Here is a 16,968-nt window from a genome sequence, read left to right on the forward strand (position 1 = left end):
CGGTCTGATCACAGCTGTCACATGAGTCTCCAGAAAGCTGAAGTTGTGTGGGAGGCCCGAGCCGGGCAGGGAGACCACCCTGATCCTGTGGCTGGAGGACGGGAGAGCCGCCCCTCCTGAAGCTCTGGTTCCATGAAGCAGATGCAGGAGCAGGTGTGGCAGCCTCTTCCCGCTGCCCCTGGCTCCCTCCCCACGTGGCTTCGCTGTCCAGGGCCTGCTCCCAAGGGCGGAAATGACTGCAGACCGAGTCCCAACTCACCCACTGGTTTATTTTCAGAACCAGAGCTAGTTTTGATAAAAGGCACCACGTGTTCCTCTCTTTTGTTTTGTGAGAAAATACATGCAACTGAGATTTACTGAAAATACGGAAAATGGTTTTATGACCAGCCCTTGGGCCTTTGTTTCCTGTGGCCTGGATTAGCAAGCGTCGGTAACAGCATTGTCCCTGCACCTTCCCCTGTGCCCTGCAGAGCCCTGGACTCGGGCAGTGGAGCCACACTGGGCAGGACACACATGGACCACTTACACGTGCACACGCTTGGCTTCCCGGAGGGGTGCATGAGGCAAACATTGCTGCTGTCAGGATGACTCTGAGATCATGGCTTTAAATTGCCTCTTTCTAAGTGTCTCTGCCCCACCAACTATGAATTTTGATTTTGACCCAAAGACTTTACTCTCCCTAATGACTTGTTCCATGGTTGGTTCATTTGGAAAGGGGAGAGGACTTGGGGAGCACTGTAGTATTCTGGCACTCCCTCCTGTTCGCTGCAACCTCCCATTCACTATGAGAAAGGCTCCTGACAAAAAACCTCAAGTAGTGGATTAATGGGGAAGAGGAGGGACTTGCTTTAATCTTCCATTTTTTTCAGTTAAACTTTTTATTTTCAGATAATCGTAGATTCACATGCAGTTGTAAGACATAATACAGGGAGATCTTGTTTGTACCTGTTTCCCCCCAATGGTAATATCTTAAAAACTCTAGTACAGCATCACAACCAGGATATTGACACGGATACAGTCAAGATACAGAATGTTTCATTTTAAAATGTACCTGGGATTTTATTTTTGTTCGGGTGTGGTGAGGCCTACAGATCAGGAGAAAACTGCCATTGAAAAGAGAGTTTGTTTTCACAGTCCAAGAGAAGGGGGCTTCCACGCTATGCAGGGCCACATGGGGAAGCACCAGCGTTGGTCAGCAGGCGGAGGGAGCAAGGGGAAAGTGTGGGCAAGAGCCTTTATTGTGGTTTCTGTGGGAAAGGCAACGCAAGGAAGGGTAAGCAGATTTAGGATCGTCCTAATAATTTCAGCGTGCTCTGGGCTATAAGGGTGGCCTCTAGTTGTCAGATACCTGGCCTTGGGGTGATTTAGGGCAGGAGGATAGTATTTCAGACTGAAGGAGCCTGAGAAAGGGGGCAGGTGGGCATATGGCCTCAGGATTGGTTGGTTTGCATATCAGAAGTGTGCAAATTGTGTTCTGTCTCTAGGAATTAACTAACCTTCTCCTTAACCACTGACAACCGCTAATGTGTTCTCCATTTATATAATTTTGTCTTTTCAGGAGTGTTATATGAATGGAATCATATAGCATGTAATCTTTTGGAATTGTTTTTTTCATTTTCAAAAACTCAGCATAATTCTCTGGAGATTCATCTAGAGAATCTATTGCATGTATCAATAGTTTGTTCCTTTTTATTGCTGAATAGTATTAATTGATACTACTGCACCGCAATTTGTTTAACCATTTACCCATTGAAGGACATCTTGGTTGTTTCCAGTTTGAAGCTATCATGATTAAAGCTGCTATAAATACTTGTTTACAGGTTTTGTGTTGACATAAGTTTTCATTCCTCCAGGATAAATGCCTAGGAGTGCAGTTGCCCGTCATATGGTAGTTGCATATTTAGTTTTTTGAGAAAATGCCAAACTACTAGCCTGTGTGGCTGGTAACATTTTACATTCCCACCAGTTACTCTGCATCTTTTCCAGCATCTGTTATTGTCAACACTTTTTTGTTTTAGCCATGCTGATAGGGTTTTAGTAATAACTCGTTTGGCTTTAATTATATTCCTTTAGTGGCTAATGATGTTGAACATCTTTTCATGTGCTTATTTGCCATCTTTATTTCTTCGGTGAAATGTTGCTTCATGTCTTGCTCATTTTCTAACTGGATTGTTGAGTTTTAAGAGTTCTTTGTATATTATAGATGTGAGTCTTGTTAGTTAAGTGGTTTGGAAACATTTTCTTCTAGTCTGTACTTGTCTTTTTACCTTAGCAGGATCTTCACACAGCAGAAGTTTTAAATTTTGATGAAGTCCAATTTGTCAGTTTTTCTATTTATCAATCATGTTTTTGGCGTCAAGTCCAAGAACTCTTAGCCTAGCCCCAAAACTCTTAGCCTAGCCCTAGATCCTGGAGATTTTCTCTTACTTTTTTCCTACAAGTTTTATAGTTTTACATTTCACATTTAACTCTGTGATACATCTTGACTTAATTTTTGTACAAGGTATGGATTTAGGTCAGAGTTATTTTTTTCCCCTTATGCATGAACAGCTGCTCCAGTACCATTTGTTGCAAGTTGTAACCTTTGTAAAAAATCAGTAGGGCATATATGTGTGACTCTCTATTCAGTTTTATTCTGTGTGTCTAGCCCTCTGCCAATACCACACAGTATTGATTGTTGTAGCTTTACAATAAGTTTTGAAATTGGATTAAATGATTCCTCCGACTTTATTCTTCATTTAAGAAATTGTTTTAGCTATTCAAGTTCCTTTGTCTTTCCATGTAAATTTTAGAATAATCTTATTGGAATTTAGATGGGAAGTAATGTTTAAAAGGGACTGTGGGACTTCCCTGGTGGCGCAGTGGTTAAGAATCCGCCTGCCAATGCAGGGGACATGGGTTTGAGCCCTGGTCTGGGAAGATCCCACATGCCGTGGAGCAACTAAGCCCGTGTGCTACAACTACTGAGCCTGCACTCTAGAGCCCAAGAGCCACACTGCTGAGCCCGCATGCCACAACTACTGAAAGCCCGCGCACCTAGAGCCCGTGCTCCGCAACAAGAGAAGCCACCGCGATGAGAAGCCCACACACCGCAACAAAGAGTAGCCCCTGCTTGCCACAACTAGAGAAAGCCTGCACACAGCAACGAAAACCCAATGCAGCCATAAATAAATAAATAAATAAATGGACTGTGGACCAGCATGGGGGTGGTTCCCTATACCAACAACAAGCAGTTCTCAGACACCAGCTGTAGGTGTCCTACAGTTCAGCAGTTATGACACTGTCTACCTTGAGATAGCGTCAGAGTCCCTAGGTTAAGGGCTCAGTCCCACAAGACTGCCCCCTCCCAACTTCAGACACTGATCACCAGCCCACATTGTCACCTGTGTGTCTGACCAACTGGCTGTAGTTCGAGGGTTCCAATGACCCCCTCCTTAGGTTCAGTTAATTTGCTAGAGTGGCTCACAGAACTCAGAGAACATTTTACTTACTAGGTCTTTGGTTTATTATGAGAGAATATAACTCAGGAACAGCCAGATGGAAGAGATTTATAGAGCAAGGTGTATGGAAAGGGTGAGGAGCTTCCTTGCTGTCTCTCCCAGCATGCCACTCTCCCCAGATCTCATGTGTTCATCAACCTGGAAGCTCTCCAGACTTCATCCTTTGGGGTTTTTATGGATGCTTCATTACATGGGTATGATTGATTAAATTATTGGCCATTGGAAATTGAGTCAATCTCCAGCCCCTCTCCCCTCCCTGGAAATCAAGGGGTAGGACTAAAAGTTCCAACCCTTTATTCACGGTTGGTTCTCCTGACAACCAGTCCCCATCCTTATGTGCTTTCCAGAAGTCACTTCATTAACATAAACCCAGTTGTGGTGGAAAGGGGCTTGTTATGAATAACAAGACACCCATTTCACTTTTATGGCTCTGAAGTGATTTCAGGAACTAAGGACAAGAGACCAAATATGACAAAAGATGCTCCCATTGCTCTTATCATTCAGGAGATTCCAAGGGTTTTGGGAGCTGTGAGCCAGGAACTGTGGGTAAAGACCAAATATGTATTCCTTATTGTAAATCATATTATCACAATGTTAAAATTGTACATCAATTTGAGGAGAATTCCCATGTTTATTACATTGTGTCTTCCGATTCATGAGCATAGTATGTCTCTCCATTTATTTAGTACTTCTTTGATTACTTTCAGCAGCATTTTGTATGTTTCAGCAGACAAGCTTTATGCGTGTTTTGGTTGCTTTAAGCCTGAATGCTTTATTTTTTATTTTGAGCAATTGTAAATGGAATTGTATTTTTAATTTTTTAAAAAAATTTAATTAATTTATTCTTTTGGCTGCGTTGGCTCTTTGTTGTTGCTCGCGAGCTTTCTCTAGTTGTGGTGAGCGGGGGCTACTCTTCCTTGTGATGGGCAGGTTTCTCATTGCGGTGGCTTCTCTTGTTGCGGAGCACAGGCTCTAGGCACATGGGCTTCAGTAGTTGTGTCACACAGGCTCAGTAGTTGTGGCTCCCGGGCTCTAGAGCGCAGGCTCAGTAGTTGTGGTGCACGGGCTTAGTTGCTCCGCGGCGTGTGGGACCTTCCCGGACCAGGGCTCAAACCCATGTTAGCAGGCGGATTCTTAACCACTGCGCCACCAGGGAAGCCCTGTATTTTTACTTTTGATGTCTGTGTGTCTATTGCTATTATATATAGAAATAAGACTGATTTTTGTGTGTTTATCTTTGCTGATCTCACTTCTGTATGTTTATCTTTGCTGAATTTTGACACTTTGCTGAACTCACTTATTGGTGTATATTCCTTGGGATTTTCTATGTAGACTGTCATGTCATACTTTCTTCCTTTCAGGCCTGTATGCCTTTTATTTCCCTTTCTTGCCTTATTGTAATGGCTAGAACTTCTAGCACTGTGTTGTGTAAGAGTGGTGAGAGTAGACATCCTTGCCTTATTCCTGATCATAGATGGAAAGCATTCAGTCTTTCACCATTCAGTATAACATTAGCTGTAGGTTTCTTTATAGATGCTCTTTATCAAGTTGAGAAAGTTCCTTTCTGTTTCTGTTTTTCTAAGAATTTTTATTATGAATGGGTATTGAATTTTATCAAATGCCTTTTCTGCATTGATTGATATATCATGTGATTTTTTTTTTTCTTTAGCCTGTTAACATGGTGAATTACATTGATTTTTGAGTAATGAACCAGCCTTGCATCCCTTGAATAAGTCCTACTTGGTCATGGTGTATAATTATTTTTCATATATTGCTGAATTTTCTTTGCTAATATATTTTTAAGAATTTTTGAGTCTGTATTCATGAGGGATATTGATCTGTAGTTTTCCTTTTTTTGTACAGTTTTAATCTGGTTTGGTAATATTAGATTCATAAAATGAATTGAAAAGTGTTCCCTCTTCCATTTTCTGGAAGAGACTGTGTAGAGTTGGTGTTAATAAAACGTTAGCTAGGATATAAACATTAGGTAGAATTCTCTAGTGAGATCGTCTGGACCTGGAGATTTATTTTTTGAAAGTTTTAAAGTGATGAATTCAATTTTCTTAGTAGTTATAGGGCTATTCAAATAATCTGTTACATGTTGGGTAAGTTTTGATAGTTTGTGGTTTTCAAGGAATTGATCCATTTCAACTAAGTTGTCAAATTTATGTGTGTAGAATTGTTCGTAGCATTCCTTTATTATCCTTGTGATGTCTGTAAAGTCTATAATAACACTCTGTTTCTGATATTGATAATTTGTGTCTTCTCTCTTTTTTCTTTAGCAGTCTTCCTAAAAGTTTGTCAATTTTATTAACATTTTAAGAAACTTTGTTTCATTGATTTTTCTGTATTATTGTGTTTTCAATTTCATTGATTTCTATTTTTATCTTTATTATTTCTTTTTTCTGCCTGCTTTGAGTTTATTTTTCTTCTTCTAGATTCTTGAGGTAGGAGCTTAGATTATTGATTTGAGAGTCTTCCTCATTTCTAATATATGCATTTAGTGCTATAAATTTCCCTCTCAGCACTGCTTTAGCTATGTCCCACAAATTTTCATGTGTTTTATTTTTCTTTTTGTTTTCATTCTGTCCAGTGTATTTTTAAATTTCTCTTTAGATTTCTTTGACCCACGGATTATTTAGAATTGTGTTGTTTAGTTTCCAGACATTTAGAGATTTCACTGTAATCTTTCTGTTATTGATTTCTAGTTTGATTCCATTGTGATTGGAGTACACACGCTATATGATTTCAGTTCTTTTAAATTTGTTGAGGTTTGTTTCATAGCCCATGAAATGGTCTCTTTTGGCATGTATTCATGGTTACTTGAAAAGACTGTGTATTCTGCTATTACTGAGTGGAATTTTCTTTAAATATCAATTAGACCCTTTTGGTTGGTAGTGTTGTTGTGTTCCTCTGTATCCTTGCAGATTTTCTGTTAACTTATTCTGTTAATTTTTGAGAAAGGGAAGTCTCAACTGTGATTTTGGAATTGTCCTTTTTCCTTTCAGTTCTAACAGTTCTTGCTTCACATATATTTTTCAGCACTGTTGTTTGGTGCATACACATGTAGGGTTGCTATGTCTTTTTGGTATATTGACCATTTTATCATTATATAATGTCCCTTTCTGTCTGGTAATTTTCTTAGCTCTGAAGTCTATTTTGTCTCATATCAATATAGCTACTCCTGCTTCCTTTTAATTAATGTTTTCGTGAAATATCTTTTTCCATACTTTTACTTTCAACCTGCCTATAGAATTATATTTGAAATAAGTTTCTTGTAGACAGCACATAGTTAGATCATGTTTTTAAATCTACTCTGCCAATCTCTGTCTTTTAGTTGGTATATTTAGACCATTTGTATTTAATGTAATTATTGATATGTTAGGGCTTAAAGCTGCCATTTTATTTTTTATTTTCTAGGGTTTTTTTCTCCTGCCTTCCTGTGAGTTACCTGAACATTTGTTAGAATTCCATTTTTAGCTTATCTAAGTGTTTTTGAGTGTATTTCTCTGTATGGCTTTTTTAGAGGTTGCTCTAGGTATTACATTGTGTGTGTCTATGTGTGTGTGTCTGTGTGTGTGTGTGTGTGTGTGTGTCTTATAACAGTCTCCTGGTAACAACATTTTACTAGTTCAAGTGAAGTGTAGAACCCTTACTCTCTTTTACATCCTTTTACCCTCCCTCATTTATAAATATAATTGTCTTAAATATTTCCTCTACATATATACAGAACCATATCAGAAAGTGTTGTAATTTTTGCTTGTACCATCAAACATAATTTAAAAAATTCAAGAGGAGAGGAAAGTCTATTTTATTTACTTATATTTTTGCTTGCCGTTTGTTTCTTCCTTCCCAGTGTTTCAAAGTTCCTTCTTTTATCATTTCTTTTCTGTTTAGAGAACTCCCTTTCAGCCTTTATTTTAGAGTACGTCTGCTGGTGACACATTCTCTTAGTTTTTCTTTATCTGAGAATGTCTTTATTTCTTGTTCATTCCTGAAGGACAGTTCACTGGACATAGGATTCTGGGTTGACAGTTCTTTTAGCACTTGAAAAATGGTGTGCCATTTCCTTCCGGCCACTATGATTTCTAATGAGAAATCTGCAGCCATTCTAGTTGTTCTTCCCCTATAAGGAAAGTGTCATTTCTTTCTCAAATCTTTAAGATTTTTTCTTTGTCCTAGTTTTTCAGAAGTTTGACAATGATGTGTCTTGGTGTGGATTTATTTGGATTTATTCTGTCTGCAGTTTGCTTACCTTCTTGACTTTGTGGATTTATGCCTGTTGCTAAATTTAGGAAATTTTTAGCCAGTATTTCAAATACTTTTTCAGCCTTACCCTCTTTCTCCTCTCCTGGAACTCTGATGACAGGAATGTTAGATCTTTTGTTACAGTCCCACAGGTCCCTGAGGCTCTGTTCATTTTTTGTTCAGTCTATTTTCTCTCTGTTGTTCATACTGGGTAATTTCTATTCTGTCTCCCAGTTCACTGATTCTTTCTTCCCTGTCTTCCATTCTGCTGTTGAGCCCATCCATTTGGTTGATTTCAGTTGTTGTATTTTTCAGTTCTAAAATTTCACTTTGGTTCTTCTTTTATTTTCTGTTTATTTGCGAACCTTTCTATTTCTTTGCTGAGACTTTGTTTTTTCATTTGCATGTTTGTAATTGATCATGAAGCATTTTCATGATGGCTGCTTTAAAATTTTTTCAGATAATTCTGACATCTCTGTCATCCTGGCTTTGGCATATTGATTTTTTATTTTTATTCAGTTTGAGATCTTTCTGCTTCTTGGTGATTTTCTTTGATGAGTGAGTTTTGATTGAAAACTGGAAATTGGGGGTATTATGCTACATGAGTCTGGATTTTATTTAAACTTTCTATTTTAGCTAGCTTCTTTTGATACTGCTCCGATTCCTGCCAGCTAGGAGTAGTAGTCCAGTTTCCCCACTTGGTGACACCTAAGGAGGTGGGGCTCCTTGTTACTGCTGGATGGAGGTGGGAGCTCTAACTCCCTACTAGGTCTCACTTAAACCTTCCTGGTAGGAGTGCCTCATTACAGCTCCCCTTGTGGCCTCCACTGGCATCACAGGGTTGGGGAGGTGGCCTTGGTAGATATTATGGTGAAAGTCCTGACTCCCCACCAGGCCTCTTCAACATCACCCCACCACAGGGAGGGGTGCCTCATTACTCCCTGGTGGGGATGAAAGTCCTGGCTCCCTACTTGGCCTTCCCTGGCACCATCTTGAGGTGTTGGGATGTCTTGTTACAGCCCAGAGAGGGTGGAAGTCTGGGCTCCCTACCCTGGTTTTGCTGGCATGGGTCAGGGGGTGGGCACCGTATTTTATGTGGTGTTTGGCTGGAGTAGATTTGTTACTGTCTAAAAGTTTCTGTCTTGCTAGAATTTTCCTTTGGCTAGAGAAAGCAGGCTTTTGGGGGGGCTTGTTTTGGTCTGTCTGTTGCTGTTTCTGGGTTGCTGGCTTCTCTAGCTCCAAGTCAGGGATATGTCAGGCAGAAAGAAACCCAGGAACTCACCACTATGTTGTTCCTTGGGTCCCAAGGTCCCTAGCTGCTTACCTCCTTCTTTCACCTTTCAGAGTCCACTTATGTTTGTTTCATATAATGTCCAGTGTTTTCAGTTGTACTTAGGAGGAATGGGGAAACGTATATCTACTCCATATTCCTGGAAGCGGAAGTCCTGGCTCGCTTTAATTTTATGTTAATCCAGGGTTAACTAGAGAATCTGTTTGTTTCTAAACCTGTCAGAAATCTTCCCAAAACATTTATGTTCCAGCCTTATTACGTATATAGGCAGGAAATACGGTATTGCGCGCTTGTAAAATACAAGCTAGTTGTTCCTTAAGGCCTGTGAGGCTTGAAGTGCGCAGGGCCACCTTTCTCAATTTTTGTGGTCCACGTTTACAGTATTAAGGGGCTGTTTGTGTGAGGCTGATGTGTATCGGGAAGAGGAGAGGTGACCGAAGTTGAGAACTGTGGGTGGTGAGCTATATTATTGAAAAATCAAGATCGCTAAAAGGGAGCGTCCATGAGATGTCTCCAGAAAAGGGGCGTGAGGCTAGGAGGAAGTAGTGCTTTGGTTCTTGAATAGGCAGACATCCAGGGGATCTAGCAGCCGGTTCCATTAATTAACTAGCTATTTGTAAAGTATTGTTTTGTCTTAATAACAAGTAACCGTTGCTAACGGTTTGGTCTATATCCTTCCAATCCTTTTTCTTTGAATTTGCAAATGTCTAATATATAGAGAGAGGCTGTATAGTTGTGGTCAAAAGTATAGACTCTTTAACCCTCCAACCTGGGTTCAGATCTCGGCTCCGCCACTTACTGCTGTGTGACCTTTGTCAGGGTACTCTACCTCTTAGTGCCTGAGTTCTCATCTCTAAAGTGGGGATTAATAACAGAACTTTCCTCAGAGAATTGTGGTGAGGATTAAATGAGTTAATAATGTTCATAAAGTGCCTAAAACAGTGACTGGCATTAGCTTGAGCTATGTAGCTGTTAGTATGTTATTGTTATTATTATTATTTGTACAAATGCTATATATAATATTCTTTGACTTTCCTCTTTTCCTTAACAATATATATAGGAAATCTGTCCATGTTATGTCTGGACAAGTATATCAACCTCATTCTTTCTAATGGGTGTTTTCCACTGTATAGTAAGTAACTTGTTAACCACTGCTCTGCTAATGAAAACTTCTTATTTTTGCCTTTGCAAGGCAGTGCTGTGATAAGTATCCCTGTACATCTGGGTGTGTGCTGATGGATCAAAAGATACGTACATTTAAAATTTTAGTAGTTACTACCAGTAGCTTTTCAGAAATGCTTTACCAGTTTATATATACTCCCAGTAAATGGTATACAAAATTTTCTATTTACCCTCATCCTTACCATCACTGAGCACAGGCTCTGGACGCGCAGGCTCAGCAGCCATGGTTCACGGGCCTAGCCACTCCACGGCATGTGAGATCTTCCCGGACCGGGGCACGAACCCGTGTCCCCCGCATCAGCAGGCGGACTCTCAACCACTGCGCCACCAGGGAAGCCCAATAAATTCTTTATTATCAGTCTTCTTATTTTTATTTTTCCAAACTAGGAGCTTGTGGTGTAAATTTGCAGTTCTGTTACTAGTAATGAGGTTGAGCATTTTTTCATGTTTATTGGCCATTTGTGTTTTTTTAATTAATTTCCTGTCTTTCCAGTTGACTCATTTGGTTGGCTTTTTCTTATTGATTTGTAGGATTCCTTCATCTCTTCTGTTTATTAATTCTTTGCCTGTTATATTTGTTATGTATATTTTTCTCAGACCGTCATTGTCTTTCAACTTTGTTCATAGTATCAAACTTGGTTTGTTCATCTAATCAAAGTTTTTCACTTTATGTAGTCACATCTGTCGAATTTTTTCTTTTTGGACTTAATGGTTTAAAAGTTCTGTCTAGATGCTAAAATTAGTAGGTAGAAGTTTTAGGAGAAACAGTATATTTACATAGTCTCAAAGTATCTCACAAAATACTAATTACAAAAGAATAAAAGTGGGGAAACCAAGCAGGTACCACCTTAAGCAAATGGTCCAAGTTAACATTACCAGTAAGGAGACAAATCAATATCATGTGCCTCTTGATATGATTATAAATGTTACATATATATATGTGAGAGAGAGAGAAGAAGCAAATACGGTAAAATGTTAACATTTTAGGGAATCTGGGCAACGGATATACAGGAATTCTTTATATTATTTTTGTAACAACTCTAAATCTTAAATTATTTCAAAATAAAAATTAAAAAAATTAAAGACAGAAAAAGCCTGCCTATCCCAGGATTATAGAAATATTAGGCTTTATTTTTAGCCAATACTTCATCTTGTTTTGTTGATTTGGCTTTTTAAATACCCAGATTTTTATTTTGGAGTGTAGTATGAGGTGGGGTCTGACTTATTTTTTCCAGATGTGTAGCTGTGTTCTGAGCACCACCCTGTACCTCTCTGATGTGCTGCGGTTGTCATAGGCTCGATCGCTGCATATACTGCACAGGGCTGTGCTTTAGTCTGGCTAAAAGCTCATTTCCTGACCCAGAGGTGGAACTCAGCAGCTTCTTTTCCTTAGGGGTAGGGCCCTTATGTAGACAACACAGTACATGAGGCAAACAAAAATAAGCTGCATTATGGTCTCCTTCTGACCTCTGCCGACCCTCAGCCAGACCACCAGGGTTGAGGGGGAGATAGCTGATCTGGGGGATCCACAAGGAATGCTGGGTAGGCCTTGCCTGTAGGGCTGGGATGTGAGGCCCATGTGCCTTTTCAGTAGGTATAACGACAGCTACACTGCAGCAGGCCCAGGGCCAGGGGTAGCACCCCAGTTTGGTCAAATTATACCACTAACAAACAGCAAATCGTGCCCTTAACATTCAACCCTGGCTTTTGTGCTTAAATCCAAACTCCTGCATTATGACAGTGTTGCAACATCTTGCTTATAACTGGAGGCCTGCAGCCATCAACTCATTTAGGAAGCAGTTTGGTGATCAGCCTTGCTGCAGGATGACATTTACTTGAGCCTCAAAGAGGGGAATTTTCCAGACTATTTCTAGGCTCTCTTCCATTTCATTAATTTATTTAACCGCTTCTTCTACAATAACACACTTTTTTAGTTATTGAAATTTTATAGCATGTGGATTTTTTTGAAGTTAGCAATTCCTTGATTTTCTAAAAATTGAGGTGAAATTAACCATTTTAAAGTGAACAGCTCAGAGGCATTTAGTGCAATTACAGTCCCAGAACATTTTGTCACTCCAAAAGAAAACCATGTACCCCTTAAGAAGTCACTGGCCTCCCCGCTCCCAGTCCCTGGCAACCACCATCTGGGTTCTGTCCCTCTGGATTTACCTATCCTGGATATTCTGTATAAATGGAATCATACAATGTATGACCTTTTTTGTTTGCCTTCTTTCACCCAGCATAAGCTTGCAAGGTTTTCATAGCATGTGTGATATCTGATAGAGTGATTTCCTTCCTTTCTGTTTTCATTTTTCAAAATTTTTGGTTATTACAACCTACTATCTGAAAGAACTTGAGAATCAACTTGTCAGATTCCACAAAATATTATGTTTTGACTCACAGTACAGTGCACTGAGTTAAGTTGATTTGAGGGGAATCCATATATTTACAATATTGAATTTTCCCATCTAGGAACATGGTTTGCATTTCTATTTATTTAGGTCTTGTTTTATGTCCTTCAGTAAAGTTTTATAGTGTTCCTCGTATGTCATTTCATTTCTGTATGTGCTTTGTTTCCAATGTAAATGGGTTCTTTTTAAATACAGCTTTATTGAGATAAAATTGATCTACAGTATACTGCATACATCTTAAGTGTTCAGTTTGATCAATTTTGACGTAGGTATGTATACATCTGTGAAACCATCATCATGGTCAAGGTGACGAGCGTGTCCACCATTGCCACAGACCATTCCTAAGACACCACTGGTCTACTTTCTGTCACTGTAGACTAGGTTGCATTTTTTAGAATTTTAGGTAAATTCTTTTTTTTTTTTTTTTTTTTTTTTTTGCCGTACGCGGGCCTCTCACTGTTGTGATCTCTCCCGTTGCGGAACACAAGCTCCGGACGCGCAGGCTCAGCGGCCATGGCTCATGGGCCCAGCCGCTCCGCAGCATGTGGGATCTTCCCGGACCGGGGCACGAACCCGTGTCCCCTGCATCGGCAGGCGGACTCTCAACCACTGCGCCACCAGGGAAGCCCCAAGTTACCTACTCTTAAATGAGCTTTGGTAATCTGTGTCTGTCAAGGAATTTTTCCATTTAAGTTTTCCAATGCCTGGGCATAAAGTTGTTCGTAATATCTCCTTATCTTTTTAAATCTCTCTAGGATCTGTAGAATATCTTCTTCTTCATTCCCAATAATGATAATTGGTATCAGCTCTCTTTTTTTCTTCCTTGGGCTGCCTGGGTTTTATTAATCTTCTCAAGAAACTAGCTTTTTTGGTTTAATTGATTTTTCTCTATTATTTTTGTTTTCTATTTTATTATCTTTATTGCTTCTACTTTGGATTCAATATTTTTGTTTTTTATTTTTTTTAAATAATTTTTTATTTTTTTTTTGGCTGTGTTGGGTCTTTGTTGCTGTGCACAGGCTTTCTTTAGTTGCGGTGAGCGGGGGCTACTCTTCCTTGTTGCGATGCTTGGGCTTCTCATTGTGGTGGCTTCTCTTGTCGCGGAGCACGGGCTCTAGGCGCGCGGGCTTCAGTAGTTGTGGCACGCGGGCTCTACAGCACAGGCTCAGTAGTTGTGGCACACGGACTTAGTTGCTCCATGGCACGTGGGATCTTCCTGGACCAGGGCTCAAACCCGTGTCCCCTGCATTGGCAGGCGGATTTTTAACCACGGTGCCACCAGGGAAGTCCCAAAACTGTGGACATGTTTTGTTTTTTTTTGGCTGTGCCGTGCGGTTTGTGGGACCTTAGTTCCCTGACCAGGGATTGAACCCACGACCCCTGCAGTGGAAGCTGGAGTCTTAACCAGTGGACCGCCAGGGAAGCCCCTTGGATTTTTTTAATAAATTTATTTATTTGTTTTTATTTTTGGCTCTGTTGGGTTTTCATTGCTGTTCATGGGCTTTCTCTAGTCATGGCGAGCAGGGGCTACTGTTCGTTGTGGTGTGTTGGCTTCTCATTACGGTGGCTTCTCTTGTTGTGGAGCACGGGCGCCAGGCTCACGGGCTTCAGTAGTTGTGGCACGCAGGCTCAGTAGTTGTGGCACGCGGGCTTAGTTGCTCTGCGGCATGTGGAGTCTTCCCAGACCAGGGCTCGAACCCGTGTCCCTTGCATTGACAGGCGGATTCTTAACCACTGCGCCACCAGGGAAGCCCCACCCCCTTGTTTTTTAAAAGTAGAGGTTTGGGTCATTGATTGGAGAGCTTTCTTCATTTCCAACAAAAGCAATGTAATCCTGTGAATTTCCCTCTAACTCTGCATTAGCTGCATCCCTCAAATTTTGATATGTTGTGTTTAATTTTAATTCCATTCACAATACTGATTTCCCTTTTGATTTCTTCTTTGACCCATGGGTTGTTGAGGTGTGTGTTATCTTGCTTCCATATGTTTGCGGATTTTGTAGATATATCTTTGTTATTGACATCTTATTTAATTCTGTGTCATCAGAGAATAACTCAGTTTTATGGCCTAGCATGAGTCAGCAAACTTTTCCTGTAAAGGTTCAGATAGTAAATATTTTAAGCTTTGTGGGCCACATATGGTCTCGATTGCATATTGATTTTTTTTTTAACCCTTAACAAATAGAAAAACCATTTGTAACTCACAGGCTGTACACAAACAGGCTACAGGATGGATTGGCCTACATTGACCCCAAGCCTAGGCTATGATCCGTAAATGTTTCTTTTCTCCTGAAAGGAATGTATATTTTGCTGTTCTTGCAGTTGGAAAATTTCTGGTCATTATTAAAATAGTTCTTCATCTTTCTTTTCTCTGGGACTCTAATTACATGTATATAGACCACTTGATATTGTCCCACAGCTCAGGTTTCTTAGATGAACACATGGAAGGAAATAACATAGATATAATCATGATGTAAGAGAAAAGAAATTAGAAGTAAGAGAAAAGAGGGGAAAGTTGTTAATTGAGAATTGATTCTTTGTAAAAAGCATAATAGATAAACTTTTGGTAAATATAATAGTAAAAGGAAAGAAAATAAATATAAGCAGAATTTAGACTGCAAAGAGGAAAGTAAGAGTATAAGGACATTGGAAAACTATAAAAGAATATGATGTCTAGCTCTTTTGTTCAGCCTATGCAACAAAAATTGAAAATCTTGATGAGTTAGATCATTTCTACTGCTATTTAAGAAGAAATTTCATAACAAACCCATATCAAAGGAAGAAATTGGAAAAGTCATTAGAGATTTATTACCAACAAAAGCACTCAACTCTTTGAGTTGGCCCAACTCTTTTTTAAGGCAGCAGTCCATAAAATTGTCAAGAACAGGTAATTCCCACATTCTGCAATCTATCTTAAAACTTTGAAAAAAGTTGGGAAGCTTCTCAGTTTGTATAGAGGAAAACTAATCTTTTAAAAATTTATCTTATGTCCAACAACCTCATTGAATTCTTCTATTGTTTCTACTTCCCCACCCTGTTTGTTGGCTGTTCCATGACCCTTTGGATCATGTTTTAGGCTGACAAGTTTATTATGAGTTTTATGTGATAGGAAATTATGTGATTGCAAATTGCATGATGTTTGTGGAGAGCGGCAGATGAGAGGGGAAGGGTTTAAGAAGGGGTTGACCTGTTGACTAAGCAAATGTCCAACAACTCTATATTCTCCACTGTTTTTGTAAGGCCTGTTGAATAGTCTCCCAGTGCCTCTCCCTAACTCCATTCTAACCTGTCTTTCCTATATTCTCTCCAGTGGAAACTTTCTAAAAGATCAGATTACTCACCTGCTTAGAATTGTCCTCTGGCCCTCTGATTTTAGATTCAAAGGCAAGTTCATTGTTTTACTCACTACTGAATGCTTAGCAGCTAGCACTCAGTAGGTGTTTATCAAATGGGTGGACCTCACTGGAATCTAAGACCTTTCTGATGTGCCCCTTCCCTGCATTTCTAGCCCTCCTCCTGCCCGTGGGAACTCTGTATAGTTCTCCAGATGTGCGGTTGCCATTCTTGCCTCTGCGCCTTTGTGCACGCACTCCGTTCCTCTCCCTGTGGAATTACGTTCGAGCTCTTGTGTTACGATAGTGCCTTTACTTTCCTCCATTGCGGCTCTTACCACTCTAGTTACAGAGGCCGGTTAGCGCGCCCCTTTCCCTGCAGCCAAGGCCCTGGAGGCCGTGCAGTGGTGTCTTTCATAGGCTCTCCCTCCAGCGCCGTGCTTGGCTGCGTCCACGCTCCACCGGGCATGCAACGAGCGTTTATTGAAGTAGCTGACTCCTTTCTGTTTTGCCTTTCTGTGTCTGGGATATTGGATGCCAGCATCCAGCTAAGTTATGTTTGTGTTAAACATGAATTGAAATGCAATTACAGCTGGCAGTGTGGTTTGAGGGCTGAGTAATAGAGTAAATAAGAAGGGTGACTTAGTCACGAGTGCCAGTTCATCTCCTTTGCTTTCCCGCCTCCTGCCATTGAGTGTGACTCATGAGCCGCACGAGTTCAACTTGTCTTCTCTTAAATCCTATCACTTTCACTCCTCCTGTGCTCCTAGCCTTGTCGGGTCTCTTCCAGGGCGCCTTTGTTAAAACCGGTCAGAAGACCACAGCCAGGCCTTTGCGGGCTGGTTGGTTCCCACAGCACCTCCACGGCCCGCTCCGGTGGTCTGTGCGGAGCCTGGGAAGAGGGGGGGCAGCGACGCAGGGCAGGGGGAGCCTGGGCCAGGGTGCAGCCGGCATCCTTCCTCAAGCCCCGGACGCCATGCACGGTCGCTGGGGTTTCTGCTGATC

General features: G+C 40.6%; 1 protein-coding gene across 4 annotated transcripts in view; it reads left to right on the forward strand.

Moving 5' to 3' along the window:
* Nucleotides 1-16,968, forward strand: part of MVB12B (multivesicular body subunit 12B) — a 177,444-nt gene that overhangs the window by 21,460 nt on the left and 139,016 nt on the right. The window lies entirely within an intron of this gene.

This window comes from Orcinus orca, chromosome 6 (genome assembly GCF_937001465.1).
Source record: "Orcinus orca chromosome 6, mOrcOrc1.1, whole genome shotgun sequence".
In the NCBI taxonomy this organism is placed as follows: domain Eukaryota; kingdom Metazoa; phylum Chordata; class Mammalia; order Artiodactyla; family Delphinidae; genus Orcinus; species Orcinus orca.